We start from the raw sequence: 14,885 nt of genomic DNA on the forward strand, positions 1-14,885 counted from the left end.
ACAGAAATATTAAATTAAATTACCCCAAGATTTATTTTTCTTCTAGTATTTTAAAGATACGAGTATTGAAACTATTAAATACTTCCATTTTTTAAAAAAATTCAAAGGAAAGATCCAAAATGTTATAATTACCTCTCAGTTTTTGATTGATTTCTTCTTTTTCCTTTCCTATATTTTCAAAATGTATGTAATACATTTAGATTACTTTGAAAACCAGAACATATAAATTCCATTATATGTACTCAGAAATTTTAATGTCATTTACTGTTTTTCAAAATATTCCGTACATATCAGTCCTTTGGATGACAAGTGACTCATCCTTTGTTCCCTCTCTTATTCACATTCCCAAAGGGCAGGAATCAAGACACTTGCATCTGAGTTCCTCAGACATGACTTTGCAAGGTCCTTGGCATGATGTGTTTGTATTTTCAGAAAACAGTTTCTGCAAAGAAAAATTACAACGAATTTACAGACAGTAAAGAATAATACCTGGAAGCAAGTAAAGAAAAGATGTCTAGCTCCCATGAAACTAAGAGCTTATATTTTAAAATTTACTGCTTAAAAATTATTTGCTCTCCCTCAGTCAAAAAGGTAAGTAAAAAACAATACTAAGTTTTCATTAAGCCCTTTCTCCAAACAGACTCAGAGGTGAAGTCAGGAGCAAGAATTCTGACCAAAGATTACACTTGGGACAAACAGAAAAAACAGTGAAAAAGAGAGAACATTTTGTTGCCTCTGTTCCAGACCCCATTAACACAAACTCTCACTACTGTAGACCATTTTCCACAGAACCCTACCAGAGAATTTATTACACCTAAGAATCAGATAACTCTGGAAAATGTCCTGGTTAAAACATTTACTGCTAGCAAAGTCTTGGGAATTTATATTCAATCTCTTCTCCCTTATTCTTACCCCCAAAGGTTTACTGCAATAGCTCCACAAAGTTAGGGAGAGGGGGCACCTCCCCCAGAGTGCCATGTGGAAGACCCCATCCTGTAAATAGTTGCCTCAGTAAAACATCATCCCATAAAGCATAGCAGGCCATACCTTCAGGGAGTGGGGATAAGAAATCAAAATATCTCAGTAGCCTCCAATTTCAAGAGCATGAGTGTTAAGGATCAGATTTGAGAGCCCATAATCCAAAAGGAGGAAATGAAAAAAGCAATAATAAAAACTGACTAACATATCCTTGGAAAGAAAGTTAATATTTTTAAGAGAAAACATTTCTCACCAATTAATTATTTTACTTAAAAAAGGAGGAGAAATCTTACTATCTTTGATTTTATAATCCTTTGAGGAAATATGTATGTAAAATCAGAATCTAAAAGCTGCTAATCTTAACATTTATGTTGGTAACATATTTAGGTCCAATGATTAACAATTAAGAATACCCATCCTTTCATAGTTCAGTGATTGATTTTACCACTGAAGAAGCATTTTAGATGTGAGGAAGGATTTTAATGTGTTAATTTCTATATATTTGAAATTTTGGATTATCTAGTTTTAAAAAATTGGTTTAGTTCACAGCTGTTACATTACCTAAGCATTTATTTGTTAAAATGTGTGAACTATAATCAATGTAAAATTATTGAATATAAAAAGAAAACCCAAACAATCGCCAGGATGTTTCCAAATATTAGCATTAAATTTTATCATTATTTAGAGCCTAGCAATATGAGGAAATTGTTTATGTCTGCATTGTAGACATTGGCAAATTATTCAAGTCAAGAAAAAATTCCCCACACTGCTGTATGGCAGAATAAGAGGCTGTGTCTATACAACTCTGCAATAGATTGGAACAAGAGCCATCATCAATCAACATGTTTATCAAAACAACGCCCAACAAGATGAATATAGCTTTTGTTTTCTGGTTTTTTTTTTTTTCTCAATAAATTTACTAGTTGGTTTGGTATCTCATGTACACAGTCTGAAGGACAGGGGAATTGACTGAGAAAATCTGGGAGGACAAACAAAAATATTAAGTCATTTTGGAAAGTACATAGACATGAAAAATGGATCAGTAGCTTCCTCAAATGAGGCCAGATTAGTGTAGAGATATAAAGCCTTGAATAGGTGATGTTATTGATATACTAGTAAGTTAAACATTAGGGAATTTGATACATTCTTTCCTATTCTTCCCTCCAAGGCATAACAAATTGAGCTTGATGAACAACAAACCTTTCCAGGAAATGCTGGCCTTCCACAATTCTCTTCTCATTTCACAAAATAGCCAGTTCTACTTTCACAAATTTTCTAATTCATCCTAGACATATTACTACAGATAAGTGTATATGCCAAGTTATTTTTTCTTGAAAAAGAGATAATATTTGCCATTATCATCACTTAACAACTTGAGCATCAACAGAGACAGAAACTGTGTGAGGTCTGGAAGCTCAAGAGGAATGTAAGAACTTGATGTGATGCTTCTTCACTGTTACTAAAAGACAAATCCCTGTTTTATGGAATGCTACCCCAAGGAGGCTTTTGACTCTTTAATCATTGTAGAAATAAAAGCAGGTATGTGCTCTGGCTATCCGTTGCCTCACGTCCCTGAATAGAAGAGCCTGTAATGCTGAACAGAAGTTGATGTTTAAAACACTTTCATTTCAGAGTTGAAAGAAAGTATATATAAATAATGAAGATGTTCTTGAGTATGACAACATGAACATAAAAATCATGCGGGTTTATGAACATGTAAAAAAAATGGCCAAAATATAATAGAAACAGTAAACAAAAAATAGTCACTGTTACTCAATATTGTGAAATTGTCAACAATATTCGAAATTCTACTAACTGACATTCATGCATATATGCATATACAGATTCATAGATTCGTGAACACAAGGACTTTCTTTGAAACAAATAGTTTGTTTTTAATAAACTTATCTTGGAATAATTTTAGATTGGCAGCAGAGTTCTAAAGATAGTACAGAGTTCTCATATACCCTGGTTTCAGTTTCCCCTACCCTATTGTCTGACTTTACCATGATATATTTTCAAAATGAAGAAACCAACATTGTTACATTACTTTTAACTCAACTCCAGACTTTATTCTTATTTTACAAGTTTTTCCATTTCTGGAAATGTCTGTTCCAGTTCCCAATCCAGGATTCCATATTGCACTTACTTCTTTTTATTATTATTATTATTATTATTATTATTATTATTATTATACTTTAAGTTCTAGGGTACATGTGCATAACATGCAGGTTTGTTACATATGTATACTTGTGCCATGTTGGTGTGCTGCACCCATCAACTCGTCAGCACCCATCAACTCGTCATTTACATCAGGTATAACTCCCAATGCAATCCCTCCCCCTTCCCCTCTCCCCATGATAGGCCCCGGTGTGTGATGTCCCCCTTCCCAAGTCCAAGTGATCTCATTGTTCAGTTCCCACCTATGAGTGAGAACATGCGGTGTTTGGTTTTCTGTTCTTGTGATAGTTTGCTGAGAATGATGGTTTCCAGCTGCATCCATGTCCCTACAAAGGACACAAACTCATCCTTTTTATGGCTGCATAGTATTCCATGGTGTATATGTGCCACATTTTCTTAATCCAGTCTGTCACTGATGGACATTTGGGTTGGTTCCAAGTCTTTGCTATTGTGAATAGTGCCGCAATAAACATATGTGTGCATGTGTCTTTATAGCAGCATGATTTATAATCCTTTGGGTATATACCCAGTAATGGGATGGCTGGGTCATATGGTACATCTAGTTCTAGATCCTTGAGGAATCTCCATACTGTTTTCCATAATGGTTGAACTAGTTTACAATCCCACCAACAGTGTAAAACTGTTCCTATTTCTCCACATCCTCTCCAGCACCTGTTGTTTCCTGACTTTTTAACGACTGCCATTCTAACTGGTGTGAGATGGTAACTCATTGTGGTTTTGATTTGCATTTCTCTGATGGCCAGTGATGATGAGCATTTTTTCATGTGTCTGTTGGCTGTATGAATGTCCTCTTTTGCGAAATGTCTGTTCATATCCTTTGCCCACTTTTTGATGGGGTTGTTTGATTTTCTCTTGTAAATTTGTTTGAGTTCTTTGTAGGTTCTGGATATTAGCCCTTTATCAGATGAGTAGATTGCAAAAATTTTCTCCCATTCTGTATGTTGCCTGTTCACTCTGATGGTAGTTTCTTTTGCTGTGCAGAAGCTCTTCAGTTTAATTAGATCCCATTTGTCAATTTTGGCTTTTGTTGTCATTGCTTTTGGTGTTTTAGACATGAAGTCCTTGCCCATGCCTATGTCCTGAATGGTATTACCTAGGTTTTCTTCTAGGGTTTTTATGGTATTAGGTCTAACATTTAAGTCTCTAATCCATCTTGAATTAATTTTCGTATAAGGAGTAAGGAAAGGATCCAGTTTCAGCTTTCTACTTATGGCTAGCCAATTTTCCCAGCACCATTTATTAAATAGGGAATCCTTTCCCCATTTCTTGCTTTTCTAAGGTTTGTCAAAGATCAGATGGCTGTAGATGTGTGGTATTATTTCTGAGGACTCTGTTCTCTTCCATTGGTCTATATCTCTGTTTTGGCACCAGTACCATGCTGTTTTGGTTACTGTAGCCTAGTAGTGTAGTTTGAAGTCAGGTAGCGTGATGCCTCCAGCTTTGTTCTTTTGACTTAGGATTGTCTTGGCAATGCGGGCTCTTTTTTGGTTCCATATGAACTTTAAAGTAGTTTTTTCCAATTCTGTGAAGAAACTCATTGGTAGCTTGATGGGGATGGCATTGAATCTATAAATTACCTTGGGCAGTACGGCCATTTTCACAATATTGATTCTTCCTATCCATGAGCATGGTATGTTCTTCCATTTGTTTGTGTCCTCTTTTATTTCACTGAGCAATGGTTTGTAGTTCTCCTTGAAGAGGTCCTTTACATCCCTTGTAAGTTGGATTCCTAGGTATTTTATTCTCTTTGAAGCAACTGTGAATGGAAGTTCATTCATGATTTGGCTTTCTGTCTGTCTGTTACTGGTGTATAAGAATGCTTGTGATTTTTGCACATTAATTTTGTATCCTGAGACTTTGCTGAAATTGCTTATCAGCTTAAGGAGATTTTGGGCTGAGACAATGGGGTTTTCTAAATATACAATCATGTCATCTGCAAAGAGAGACAATTTGACTTCTTCTTTTCCTAACTGAATACCCTTGATTTCTTTCTCTTGCCTGATTGCCCTAGCCAGAACTTCCAACACTATGTTGAATAGGAGTGGTGAGAGAGGGCATCCCTGTCTTGTGCCAGTTTTCAAAGGGAATTTTTCCAGTTTTTGCCCATTCAGTATGATATTGGCTGTGGGTTTGTCATAAATAGCTCTTATTACTTTGAGATACGTTCCATCAATACCGAATTTATTGAGCGTTTTTAGCATGAAGGGCTGTTGAATTTTGTCAAAGGCCTTTTCTGCATCTATTGAGATAATCATGTGGTTCTTGTCTTTGGTTCTGTTTATATGCTGGATTATGTTTATTGATTTGCGAATGTTGAACCAGCCTTGCATCGCAGGGATGAAGCCCACTTGATCATGGTGGATAAGCTTTTTGATGTGCTGCTGGATCTGGTTTGCCAGTATTTTATTGAGGATTTTTGCATCGATGTTCATCAGGGATGTTGGTCTAAAATTCTCTTTTTTTGTTGTGTCTCTGCCAGGCTTTGGTATCAGGATGATGTTGGCCTCATAAAATGAGTTAGGGAGGATTCCCTCTTTTTCTATTGATTGGAATAGTTTCAGAAGGAATGGTACCAGCTCCTCCTTGTACCTCTGGTAGAATTCGGCTGTGAATCCATCTGGTCCTGGACTTTTTTTGGTTGGTAGGCTATTAATTATTGCCTCAATTTCAGAGGCTGCTATTGGTCTATTCAGGGATTCAGCTTCTTCCTGGTTTACTTAGGAGAGTTGCACTTACTTCTTATGTCTGAAGAGCTCCTCTAGCTCCTGACAGTTTCTCAGTCTCCCTTTGTTTCATGACCTTGAAGTTTTGAGAAGCACTTATTAGGTATTTTATAGAATGCCATTCAATTTGGGTTTGTCTAGTGTATTTCTTACGATTAAACTGAGGTTATAGGTTTTTGGAAAAATTACACTGAATGTAAAGTACCCTTGTAAATAAGTACTATCAGGGGTAGATGATATGAACATTAGTTGTTACTGGTGATGTTAACCTTGATCATTTGGTTAAGGTGGTGATTACCAGGTTTCTTCACTGTAAAGTTACTGTTTTTCCCTTTCCATACACTATTCTTTGGAAGAAAATCACTAAAATATAAAATATTCAGCAATTGAGTGTGAGTGTTTGGCTCACACTCAAAGGTGGCAAACTTCATCTCCTGGAGAAGGGATTTTAGAAAATTAGGAATTTTTATGTAAGGAATATTTATCTCCTTGCCCCAATATATTTATTCAACAAATCATATTTATCACTATAGATCCATGGATACTTATTTTATATTTTATACTATAATTCAATACTACATTACTCATTTTGTTACTCAAGTTGTTTAGCTTTGGCCATTGGGAGCTCTTTCAAATTGACTTCCATGTCCCTTGAACATAGCTGCATCCTTTTGTTTCTGCTTTTTTTTGTTTTCACAATTTATTTCCTGGTAATGCAAGATGGTGAGACTCATCTTGTACTTTTTCTGCCTCAGCTTTAGACTCAGCCATTTCTCCAAGGACTCCTTGTTCATTTTATTGGAGTTGGACAACGAGTAGAAAAAATGAGCTTTTAACAGAATCAAGATCAGTGTCCTGAAAGGCCATCAATATATGCCTTCTTTTTTATTTTCATAAGCACTAACACAGTATCAAAATTTAAAAAGTACAATGTAGGCCAGGCGCAGTGGCTCACACCTGTAATCCCAGCACTTTGGGAGGCCAAGGCAGGTGAATCGCAAGGTCAGGAGATCGAGACCATCCTGGCTAACATGGTGAAACCCCATCTCTACTAAAAAAAATAATAATAATAATAATACAAAAAATTAGCTGGGCATGGTGGCAGGTGCCTGTAGTCCCAGCTACTTAGGAGGTTGAGGCAGGAGAATGGCGTGAACCCGGGAGGCGGAGTTTTCAGTGAGCAGAGACCATGGGCCACTGCACTCCAGCCTGGGTGACAGAGTGAGACTCCATCTCAAAAAAAAAAAAAAAAAAAGTACAATGTATAGTAACCTTTCAATCAAAACAGAGCCTCACAAGTGGAGGCTGAAAGCCTGCCATTGTTTGTGGTTGCTGTTGTTCAGCAGCTGATACAGGTGTTCTGGTGATGCTACTGTGCTGCTTAGTCACCCTGTACACATTATTATTATTATTATTATTATTATTATTATTATTATTATTTTACTGAATTAATGGTATGTCACATTTTTCACTCTTATGTGCTTGTATGTGAGTAAGTATAAAACAATGATTAATTATCAGTAGCATATAAATCCAGAGTCAGAAATGATGGTGATGCTAAACACACACAGATTGTCCATGTGGGTGGCTGAGACAGTGACACATTTGTTTTCTGATAGTTCAACATACACAAACTTTGTTTTATACACAAAATTATTTTTAAAAATTTACCTTATTTCACTATTATTGCCCAAGAAAAAAATTTGTTACTATTTATTTTCACTGTAATTTTGAACCTCCCTATGTTGTTCTGAAGCCATTCAACTTTATAAGAGAACCATTAATTTATTTCTACAATTTCACATCTTTCTAAAAGGACTATCATCTCATTATAACTATTCTGTTTATTAGCCATATGGCCTTGGGAAAATTACGTAACCTCTCTAATCGTGTTCACCTCTCAGGACTCCAGTAAGGTTCCAATGAAATGGCAGACATAGACATACTTCATAAATTATAAAGCACTAGATAATACACATAATGTTTTAGGAAATACAACTATCAATTTTGTCAACAAATATCTTCCTTAGGGTTGACCTATTTCTTAAAACATGTCATTGTACACCTTTTTCAGTCAGTTATGTCCTGTAATTGAGACAAATAAGTGCATAATTTTACATAGCATAAGCAGCCCTAGCCTTCTTACAACTCACACTTACACCACTTGACAAACTGCTCCCAAGACTGATATTTAACCAGAAACCATCTGTAGGCCCTAATAGTTATTTGTGGTTGCTATTTATTATGACTGGTGATTGATTTCTGTCCTAATGGGTGACTGCACCTTTTCTGATTAGAGACAGATATGCCATACTAGTTGTTGAATATTTTATATGTCACCTTGATCACACACATTTATCTCAGACAGATAATACAAAAATAAGTAGTTCTTTCTTGGCATCCCTACATAAATCTTACTCCAGTCTATGTTTTCTTCTGGCCTGACAGTCCCATGGGTCTCTATTCATGAGGCTCTTAACATGGCTTCAAGATTGTACTTAAGTGTCTCAGCTGAAGACAATCAGGTGGCACTAGGCACAGCCAAGAATGGGGAAAAGGTAAACAAAAGGATAGTGGGCTTCATTAAACCATAAGGGCAGCAAGTCTCTTCAGGACCCTTACAACGTATGATGTAATTTGGTCATATTGATTCTAAAAGACTCCAACTTCCTTAAGTGGCCACTTTAAGGGACAGCAACATAATTTGGCCAGATGAGTTTCAGTAAATTAAAAGAAAGTTTACCTTTATTATTCACACGTAATGAATATTAAGTATGAATAATATTCTAAAATATTCTTTTAAAAAGTATAATCTAATGACTGTTATAGTCCAGAAATGCAATGTAACAGGAGGAAACTGTGGCCAAGGCAAAAACACCTACAATTTCTGAAAGAATAGTTGGACTCAATGAAATAACTTTGTTATAAGCTGTTTACATAGTGTTGGCACAGGGCAGTCCTGTAATAAATGCTTGCTCTTTCATTGCTGTATTAACAAAATAAATGCTGTTCTATGCTGAAACTCTGAATCACATTAAATTAGCACTAACATGACAATGAAGCTGCAGAATGGTATATGGGTACGTCTCAGGAAAGAGCATTTTCCACTAATAAAATGAAGTAGCAGTGAAGTACCAAACTATAACACAAGAATTGATCTTGTGTGTATGGAGAAGACATCCATGCCAAACATGAGTGTTCATTCTGATTCAAATTTGTGAACTTAAGCAAAAGAAACACTTCAGAGAAATTCATCTTCATGAAAAAGAATTGTCATACCAAAGTCTCGTGCTATTTAAAATGGACTTTGTAAATAATATGACTCATTTATTTTACGTATTGTCACTGCGTCTCTACAACAGACAAAGCAAAAGACTTGTTATTACACAGCTTCTACTCTCAAGCAGCTTACAATCAGAATTCAGAATCTCACCTCCCAACCTGTCCTCTTCAATATCCCCATCTCAGTATATTACTCATTTCTCATATAAGGAAGTTATCTTTAAAATCTCCTTCTCTTATGTCCCACAGCCTGTCAAAAATCAAGTCCTGATATTTCTACTTTGTAAATATCTATCAACTTCTTCTGAACCTCTCCATCTCTCTTTCTTCAGCCCTAGTTCAAACCATCATCATCCTCTCTCTTCTGGATCCCTCTGGCTGAGAACTCAGGCAGTGAAACCAGATTGTCTGAATTGAATTCCTGGCTCTGCCATTTAATATATGTGGAACCTTGGTAAAATTGTTCCTTTTCTGCTATGGTTTGAATGTTTATGTGGTCTAAAATTTATATGTTGAAACTTGTAAACCAAAAACGTATCTGAGATAAGTCTCAATCAATATAGTGTATTTTGCCAAGGTTAAGGATGCGCCTGAGACACAGCCTCAGGAGGTCCTAACAACTTGTGCCCAAGATGGTAAGGGTACAGCTTGGTTTTATACATTTTGGGAGACATGAAACATCAATCAATGCGTGTAAGATGTACAGGGGTTTGGTATGGAAACACAAGACAACTTGAAACAGAAGCTTCCAGGTCATAGATAGATTTAAAGATTTTCTGATTGGCAATTGGTTGAAAGAGTTATTATCTAAAGACCTGGAATCAATAGAAAGCAATGTCTGGGTTACAATAAGGGGTTGTGGGGCTGGGCACGGTGGCTCACGCCTGTAATCCCAGAATTTTGGGAGGTGGAGGCGGGCGGATCACGAGGTCAAGAGTTCGAGACCAGCCTGGCCAACATGGCAAAACTCCATCTCTACTAAAAATACAAAAATTAGCCGGTCATGATGGTACACACCTATAATCCCAGCTACTTAGGAGGCTGAGGCAGTAGAATCACTTGAACCCGGGAGGTGGAGGTTGCAGTGAGCCAAGATCACGCCATTGTACTCCAGCCTGGGTGACAAGAGCAAGGCTCCATCTCAAAAATAAATATATTAATTAATTAAAATAAAATAAAGTAAGAGATTGTAGAAACCAAGGTTTTATCATGCAGATGAAAGCTCCAGGTAGCAGGATTTCAGAGAAAATAGACTGTAAATGTTTCTTATCAGATTTAAAGAGTCTGTTCTATCAGTCTTAAGATCTCTGTGTTGATGTTTGTGAAGCATGTCTGACCCCCATTTCCCATCATGGCCTAAACTAGTTTTTCCGAATAATTTGGAATGCCCTTGGCCAAAGGGAGAGGTGGGCTTAGAATTGACTTCGACTTTTATTTCTGGTTTACAAACTTAATCACCAATGTGATATTACAATGTGAGGCCTTTGGGAGGAGATGAGATCATGAGAGTGGAGCCTTTATGAATGTGATTAGTTACCCTTATAAGAAAAGCCCAAGAGGTCTGCCTTGTCCCCTTCCACCAAATAAGAACACTGCCAGAAGTCACTATCTGTGTACCAGAAAGTAGGCCCTTACCACACGTTAAATCTGCTGGCACCTTGACCTTGGATTTCGCAACCTCCACATCTGTGACAAACACATTTCTATTGTTTACAAGCCACCCACCTTACTGTATTTTGTTATGCAAGCCCAAATGGACTCAGACATCTTCCTTGTGCCTCAATTTGCTCATAGTTAACAGGAAAAATAAAATGGCCTACCTCATTATGATGATTTAATTAGCCATTACATTGTGTAAAGTCCTTAGAAGAAAGCCTGGCAACAAGTATTCAACACATTTTAGATAGCCTTCCCTGCTGCAATAACTTAAAAACATTAATCTGCATTTTTGCCCACTTGGCGTTATTATTTTGTTTTGGTTTTTGGTATATCCAGAGTGATTTCTCCTCTTCTTAAACAAAATCCTGATTGTGTCAAGACCTCGTTTCAATGACTTCCCATTATTCTTATGTTTAACCAAAATCCTTAATATTGCCTACAGGTTCCTGCATGATCTGGCTTTTTTTTTTTTTATCCTCAATATCTGCCAGCTTTTGTTAAATTAATAATAATGCTCAACAAACAACTCCCCCAAATCTCAGTGACTTAAAATTTCAAGGGGTCATTTTTGCTCACATTACACACCAAATCTGGGCCAGCTAATCTCTGAGACTCTTCTCTAGCATGTGAGGGCAATTTTCACCACTGTCTTCACATTTGGGGATGAAGGGTGAAAGATCCACCTGGGTTCAGTGCATGCTGGTCTATCAAGGCAGAGGGCAGGAAAGAGAATCCTAGTTAAGCCATGCCATTGCATCGAAAGCACTAGCTCATGTATGAAAAAATATTATGTCTATTCATATTCCAATGTCCAAAAATATATAATAAGGCCAAGCCCAAAGTCTAGGCAGGGAAGCATCCAAGGGCAGAAAAGGAATACATAATTGTGAAAGAATATATAATTCAGCACACTTGGTGAGCTCCACCATATTGGTCTCTGTTTCTTTCCTCATGTGTTAGTGTCTTGCTTTAAGTTCTTGCCACATGCAGTCTGTCTAGAATGTTCTCTTTCCTGCTCTTCATCTTCTACAAATATATAAAAAATTCCATCTGTTAGATTTTCCCCCATAGCACTTTTCAGAATGGTAAGTGCAAAAATAATTGATTCACTGATTCTTGAATGTCTTCCTCTCCACCACCAAATCTAAATTTGAATAAAAGTGAAAGCTATTTGGGGACAGAAAAGGTGTTAAATCTCTTCTGAAAGATCACCATTTGAGTAATATTTGAATTGCCTAAGGACACGGAGATTGACATTTTGATTAACAAATGCCCATCAGACACTTGAGGCAAGGCTATGAATTTAATCCAGTTTCCACTCTCTACTTTTGACTTCATGGTGAAGATAAAGCCCAAAGGACTTTGGAATTAAGACAACAATAAAAATTGAGATTACCTTGCAAGCAGTAATAAAAACAAGAAGTTATAGGTACCACAATAACAGGAAATCTGTTTTTGGAACATCAAAGATTTTTAAGAATACCATTATTCCCATTCTGTTTTCTGTCAGGATTCTAGAACTTTTATTTTTCTTGCAGCACAGGGGAAATTAGAATGAAGTTAAAATCTATTTGTTATTTACAGTATACTTTCTTTTCATATTGAAAACATCAGTGATCTCATCACGCTAGTTTTGCTTTTCCCTTCTAATGTATATATTTTTTAAAAAACAGCATATTTTCCACTTGCATATAACAGTGGGTTGCACATTCCTGCGGTCCTTAGGAATTATTCTAAAATTGACTGCAGTGGGGGTTTCCTTTGACACTTAACCATGTCACTTCAAAGACTATTTTTAATTATGTACCCAAGAGAAAACACAGTTTCTGGTTTTAATTTATTTATAATCATGAAGCCTAGCAAAATCTTTAAAAAAAATAAAAATAAAAACTCTTCCTGGACAAGAAGGGCTATAGTTTCCCACCCCTCTCCCTTTGCAATATAACAATGGTGGAATACCAAGAAACAGAATGAACACAACGTACAGCTTGACCTCAATGCAGTCACGTCAAAGAACAGAGGTAATGTAAGAAACTCACTCAGCTTTCAACGTGCTTCTCCTGGGGATTGCATAGCATCATGAAGCGCAGTTCTCTGGGAAGGAAAAAGAAAGCAGAGCCTGCTTTATACTCATATGCATCTCTATGTATATTAGTGTGTGTGTTTTACATTACATTAAATCTTTTGTTGGCTTTCAGACTCTCTGAGTGAAAGTGCACAACCAACACCTATACTGTCAAAGTTCACTATTTTCCTTCTAGTCTAGTTTACATATTGCTGCTAGAACCCTTTCATCATGTCACTCGAGGACTCTAAAATCTCCAACAGCTTTCCACCACCTATAGGACCAAGTTCAAACACCATACCTTGTCATTATATTGCATCATTCTCCCTCTGCCAAGGTATCTCCACATTTGCCTCCACAGGAGTCTTCTCCTTCATCTAGACCCAGTCCTCATTGACCCTTGAGTGCCCCTGCTCTTTTTCAGCCTTCCTTTATGTTGTTTCCTATATCTCTTCATTAATTAAATGGAACCCATCAAGGTCCATTTAAGACTACATGTATTTACCATTTCACTGAACAAGTGTACCTTTCTTCTTTCTGTGACCAACAATGGCACTTCTTCATATACGACATTGCATTGTTACTCAATTGATTCATAGCCATGCATCAGCAGCCTCTGTTAAACTATATTCTCAGATGATGTAAAAAGTCTGATTTTTTTATCTTTGTTGTACCCATTATACCTATTGATGCTAAACATAATATTACATGCATTACTAAATCTCAGGTATTTTTAAAAGTATATACATAAGTAAAGTTAAATATGTATAAGTATAGTATAAGAGAGGATTATAGTTCTGCAATTTCCCTTCTTCCTCTTTCATAAAAAGGTTTTTTTTGGTATATTTCCCAAAGAAGGGTTATAAGTTCCCCTATGTGTGATCAACAGAAATGAGAACCAGGATGAGCCTTTGAGTGCATACCCAAGGCACATGCTAGTTCTTCACCAACAAAGAAAAGAAATAGTACAGGGTTGGTTTCATAACTCTTCTTGGATGAACTGTGACAAGTATGAAAAATTCATACTCTCTGTAGTCATTCCCATTGCAGAGCATAGGGACATGGAGGGCAGGAGCAAAGGTAAAATATTATAATCATCATGTTAGATAACTTTCTCCTGGATCTGTTTCCTGCTAGATAAGACCAAAATGAAATTTAGTTTGACCATTCACAAACCAGAGCTCCTCAGGTAGTTTATTTAATGTAGCCCTGTGAACTGAAGTTTGGGGAGCTACTGCAGGAGTAGCTCTTCTCAGGAGACTGTTCAGAGAGTCCAGGTACCACTCTGACACCGTTCTATCATATTGGCTCTGCAATTCCAGTTGAAATTAGCATAGAATTTTGCCAATGAAAGCAAGCTGCAGTGGTCTTTTTCTTAACACTTGGAACCCTTACTTGGAAAATAAGATGCTGGCGAGAGTTGAGGGTCTTGAGGTGCACGTTGTTGCAGAAGGTTTTCTGCCATCCTTGCTGTGGCAACTGTGAAGGAGGGTGGCACATAAATGAGTCACCTACCAGGTAAATTGCCAGAAAAAATACAGGGCACCCAGTAGAATTTGAATTTCAGATAAACCTCAAATAGTTTTTTTAACATAATTTGTAGAGTATTTCTCATGCAATATTTGTGACATTTAACACATTTATAATTATCTGAATTCAAACTGAGCACCAGTTTATTAAATCTGGCAATCATGTAGACAGATGGTTAAGATGCTTTTCTCATGGCAGAAGTAAATAACATTTCCCATAGAATTTTTAGGTCCCTTATCAAAAACACATCTTTTATGAGCCTATCAACTGTTACAGTTGACACTTTCCTTTTAGAAATCAAATAATGCGACATTTGTCTAAAATATGAACTATACTGGAAGAAGAAAATGCCATTGCTAAAACTTAAAATTCTCTATTTTTGCCATCCCATCTCTCAAGTAGAAATACTTAGTATCTTGATTTAGAGAAAACTCAGTAATGATAAA

At 36.5% G+C, this 14,885-nt stretch overlaps 1 long non-coding RNA gene across 1 annotated transcript in view; it reads right to left on the bottom strand.

Annotated features, from left to right (window-relative positions):
* Nucleotides 1-251: 251 nt before the first annotated feature.
* Nucleotides 252-14,885, bottom strand: part of LOC105479447 (uncharacterized) — an 83,589-nt gene continuing 68,955 nt past the window's right edge. Inside the window, exons 2-3 of the long non-coding RNA XR_011623110.1 lie at nucleotides 12,884-12,938; nucleotides 252-442 (exon numbers count right to left, since the gene is read on the bottom strand). This is a non-coding gene — a long non-coding RNA (uncharacterized lncRNA). The remainder of the gene's footprint in view (nucleotides 443-12,883; nucleotides 12,939-14,885) is intronic.

The sequence above is a fragment of the Macaca nemestrina genome, chromosome 5 (genome assembly GCF_043159975.1).
Source record: "Macaca nemestrina isolate mMacNem1 chromosome 5, mMacNem.hap1, whole genome shotgun sequence".
In the NCBI taxonomy this organism is placed as follows: Eukaryota; Metazoa; Chordata; class Mammalia; order Primates; family Cercopithecidae; genus Macaca; species Macaca nemestrina.